Here is a 5,050-nt window from a genome sequence, read left to right on the forward strand (position 1 = left end):
GGATGTGAGTTTCTATTTCCTCCACTCACTGCAGAAACAAGGCTGTATTCCCAAACAGCACTGACATCACCTCGCCATGTAAACACGCCATCCACACACATTTACAAACACCTCATAGTGTGAACCATGACCTCGTTTATATTGAATCTCAGCAAGCACACACAGAGAAGAAGAGAGTGCGCTGATCCAAAACCGCTTTCAGATCTTCTTTAAAACATACAATACACACACACACACACACACACACACACACACGCAACAAAGTGGCTCCCAGCACCACATGAAAACAACGATGAGTCTCACACACAGCAGATCCTGTAAACATTCGGTCCCAAACATGTCAGACTTGAAGTGTCAGAAACAATCCCCATAAAGATGCTCCTGCTGGACCAAAACCCAGAGAAACAGATATTTGTGATACGCTGCAAATCCTGAGACCAGAATAAGAAAATTCATCGACGATGCAAACTAAAAGTTACATAATCTATGCAGTTTAGTTTATTCATATGAGATCCATTCCCTACCAGTCAAGACCAACAGGCTCAGTACATAAATTACATACAGTTAAATTCAGCTGAGCATAAAATCTTAGCTGGTGAAGGATTTGAAATAAAATACTGTCAAACTTAAGAATTCATATTTTCATGCATTTCAAAGTTTGCCCTCTTATGTGGGTGTTATAATAATCAATTTGCATGTATTAATATGCTAAAACAAACATAATTCTGACATATCTTCTTCAGCGTCTGTTTTATAAGTGAGTTATTTTCTCTAAATGGAAATCCAGCGCATGAAGAATGATAAAGTATAATTACTTATGGTAGTCTTAAAAAGCCTTCTGTGGTTGTCACTGAACCCTTTAATCTGAAAAACACATTGCAGCGTTAATGGTGGTGCAAACATTTGCAGCAGTATTGTTTTCCATTAGGGATCTGATAGCACACAAAGAGCTATAAAACATTTAAGAATGTAGGGAAAGCCTTTAAGGAATTGCCTGTTTGACAAGAAAACAAAAGTTTTATTGAGCTATTGAAAAAACCACCAGACCTGGAGGTGAGATCTGGGAAACAACTGCACCTGAAAACAACCTGGCAACACAACATGCAACATTTTTCACAGTAAATACAAGAATACCCAGAGTTGGTTAAAGACGGAGTATTATGTGTTTTTCCAGGCACACAGCCCCATTTTATAGCACAATCAAGTAACTATGTTACCATCAGTTGTTATGAAAATACTGAACATATCAAACATGACATGAACAAAACTTTACTTCATAATTTGACGCTTTGAAATTGGGCTTCTGTCTCTTTAAGAAGCTCTTATTCTTTCCGACCAGCACATCAACAACAGCATGATCATCCATCATGCCTTTGACTATTCCAACTGTACTGAGTATGATACGCTCAGCAGACTCACTGTTCCACCAGGTATTTACTACTTAAGCTTTTACTGCCATTTCCTGGCTGGGCTACAAAAAGAAACGTTAACTATTGAGCCAAACAATCTCACTAAGAAATGTTTGCTACAGTTTGAACCAAGTCAACAAGTAAATCACTAGATTTGGTTGATCATTGTCTGTCAGTCCTCCTTCACTGAAAAACATAGAACCAGCTTACAACAATAACCAGAATACAAAAGTTTAGAAGAGTTCTGCTGTTCTGTAACTTGTAGATTCACACCTGAATCAAATGGCTGAATTATGTTATGATTATAATGTAAAAAAGTTCTGCAGAGTCTGGCTAATGACCTGGTTATTTGACTCAGTTGTGTTAAATAGAGACACGTCACAAAGCGTCAGGACAGCAGCAGAGAGGCCTGGAGTTTAAGACACGTGGCTTTGGACATGACGCTGTGACAAGCAGAGCAGCTGCTGGCAGAACGACGAGTCAGAATGGAAATGTCAGGAACAATGTTTTCACTGTTTGAATGAAAATCAGGAATTAATTGAGATGTAAATCCAGAAGTTTTATGAAGTTTGTAATGTTGAATCATCCATCAGGTAAGGTGTCTAAGAAAAAGAGTCAGAAAAGTTTTATGTGTTTTCCAGTATATAAATGTAAATTAGCAAAGCTATACAGGATATCACCAGCAAAACAATATTATGCTGCAACTCTAAAACAAAGTTATATGTTGAGAAATTCATCAAGAATGTTCTTTTATATTATGCATAGTTTTTAAATGTAATTACTGAAGTTTTATCTACTTATTAACTTTGTACTCTGTAACTGTTCTTGCTTCTGTTACTTAAAGAAAATCCAACACAGTTTTATGTCTTGATACAATTGTGTGAAAAGTAGATCTGATGACTCAAAACATTTTCTGATTTTTTCTTTTACTTTTATACTGAACCTTTCCTCATGTTATTGTGCATCACTTCCTGTGTTTTTAGCATGAAGACACATGTCAGCTGTTTACCGTCGGCCAGAGTAAAACTGTGGGGTGTTAAAAAATGAAAAACATTGACTGTGCTCATTTGAAACCCAAAGAAACAGAAAATACTCACTTTTTTTCATTTAGTTTTTTCTTTGTGTGGTTTTTAAAGGGTTAAGTCTCAAATAGTGCAGCAGCTTCAACTATGGCAACAGGATCACAGAAATAACTGTATTCCTATAAAAAATTTCTAACAGCGACACCACATTGCAAAACTTGAGAAACTTTGAAAATGAGAAACTGTGGCAGGTTCTCATTTTACAGCAGGCTCTGCGGCATCTTGTAAACTTGTAGCAAGCAGAAAAAACACAGTGGACTTCATGTTGCATGTGATAGGAGATGTGGCCAATGAGGGTTTTAAGTGTTCAGTTAAAGGTGCATTGCAAAAGCACTCAGATCTTTAGATTTTGACATGTCAGAACCACAAACGTCAATGCATCTTGTTGTACTTTTATGTGATAAATGGATCGATAGAAAGTGATGCATAGAAGTGAACACACACAAAAAAAATCCAAATGCGCATTCTTATTAATCCAAACTGTCAGTATTTTGTGGAAACGACTCCTTTGTAGTACTTGAAGCTTCAGGGCCACGTCTCTGCCAGCTTTGCACATCTAGAGACTAAAATTCTGGCCTATTTTTTCTTTGGAAAATAACTCAAGCTCAGCTGGGGAGAGTTTGTAAACATCACTTTTCAAATCTTGCCACAGATTCTCAATTAAAATGAGGACTTAGCCTTGAATGGGTCATACATGAAGAAGCCTTGATCTAAACTGTGGGGGTTTTGATCAAGCAGCAGTCAGAACCGCTGCAGCTCTGACTGGATGTTTAGGCCGTTATGTGATGGAAGTTGAACCTCCAGTTGTTCTGATGTTATTCCCAGTTCTGGCCTGTATTTAGCCTCCATCAGCTCTGAACAGCTTTTTTATCCCCTCCAGGTGTAAACCGAACGACATCTGGTTTTCTTTTCACCACAGTTTTTTTCTTGCCACTGTGAAATAAAAAAGGACTTTCTGCAACCTCTGCAACTTGTTCAAAGCTGCACAGAAGCTCCTGCTTGCTGGTGTTCAATTTCAGCTGGACTCCCATGATGTTTGATGTTTGAACTTAGTTCAGTCTATTTATATAACACCAATTCACAACATGTTATAAAATGTTTTAATGAAGGTATTTTACAGAAAAGTAAATTCAATCCAGTCATACATTCATTCTGACTGATGCTCACTTCTTTTTTGTAAAAACAAAAAACATATTTTAGTATTCATCATATTTCTTCAAATTCACAATTATGTACAATGTTGTGTTAGTTTTGTCAAATTAAGAAACACATTGACGTTTTGGGTAACATGAGAAAATGTGACGCATTGAAGCAGTTCAGACACTTTCAGCGACCGCTAACCGAGGAAGCTGCACTGGTCACATGTTAACCTGCCTGTGAGGAAATAATGAAGACGACCGTTTATATGTTTATATTTAAATGTATGTACTCAAAGTCCATGAAACTGAGGTCTGTTTCTCTGCTTCAGTGCACAAACTTGACCAGAAACGCTGATTCTGGTTCTGCAAATGTGACAGAAAGGGTTGCAAATGGAAAACCTATGTTGTCTTCTCCAACAGCAGCTCTCTGGGGACAGGAGGACTCGCCACAAAATTATGTCTTGTCAGAATTTACATGCATAAAATATTAGCCTTCCCACCATTTTTCAGCTGGTACTTTGTATGGGTGCTGTGTGTTGCCTGGATGCTGACTTTACCTTTCCTATGTCACAATCTTATGTGCTTTTCATTACAAATGTCACAATAAGTGTTGGAATATATTGAGGGAAAATAACAATACAAACATGTATCGTCTATTTTCCCTCAAAGAAGCACTTTTGATGTTCACTCATAACAAATCAAACACAGATTTGGGGTCACGTTAAAAATATCTTTGTATAAGGAATCATTTCACCTGCTCAGAATAGTAACTTCAGTAAAACCACCACATTAACTACACTTCCATAAGACAACAATATCTCAAGCCATGAAACCAATAAAAACTCAGAAAAGCAACTAGAAATGCTGAAATGACAAACCTGAACAAAGTCAAGAGTAACTTGTCTCTGAACACCAGCTGAGACACTTTAGCTGCTCGTGTTATTCTGACTTACAGAGAGACAATGACATCTTTTCATTTCATTCAATGCACAAAACCATCCAGTTTTTCCACTGAGTTCCTGTGGACAATCAGCATCGAAGCAAAGCCAGCAAGAGAAGAATTTCACAGGGAAGTAAAAAAAGAAGCTGTCAGCAGGGGACATATGGGAAAATTACCTGAACTCAACATCATGGAGGAGGCATTTACATTATAATGTAGCTGCAGAGGGATACAAAGACAGTTTAGATGAACAGTTTCTTGGTACAAACAGGTTTCTACACACAAACATGTCGAAATGCTGCGACTCCAGGAAACAAACTCAGAAACACAACTGGATACTTTTTCCAAAATAGCTGCATGCATATACTACTCAGTGTGTTGTCAAAGATGCATACCATAACACTCTGATCCGACATATGCCAACAACCACCTAAAACACACACACACACACACACACACACACACACACACACACACACA

General features: G+C 37.6%; 1 protein-coding gene across 4 annotated transcripts in view; it reads right to left on the minus strand.

The window, feature by feature from the left end:
* Window positions 1-5,050, minus strand: part of grip2b (glutamate receptor interacting protein 2b) — a 198,923-nt gene that overhangs the window by 74,809 nt on the left and 119,064 nt on the right. The window lies entirely within an intron of this gene.

Source organism: Poecilia formosa, unplaced genomic scaffold, assembly GCF_000485575.1.
Source record: "Poecilia formosa unplaced genomic scaffold, Poecilia_formosa-5.1.2 Scaffold106, whole genome shotgun sequence".
Taxonomy (NCBI): Eukaryota; Metazoa; Chordata; class Actinopteri; order Cyprinodontiformes; family Poeciliidae; genus Poecilia; species Poecilia formosa.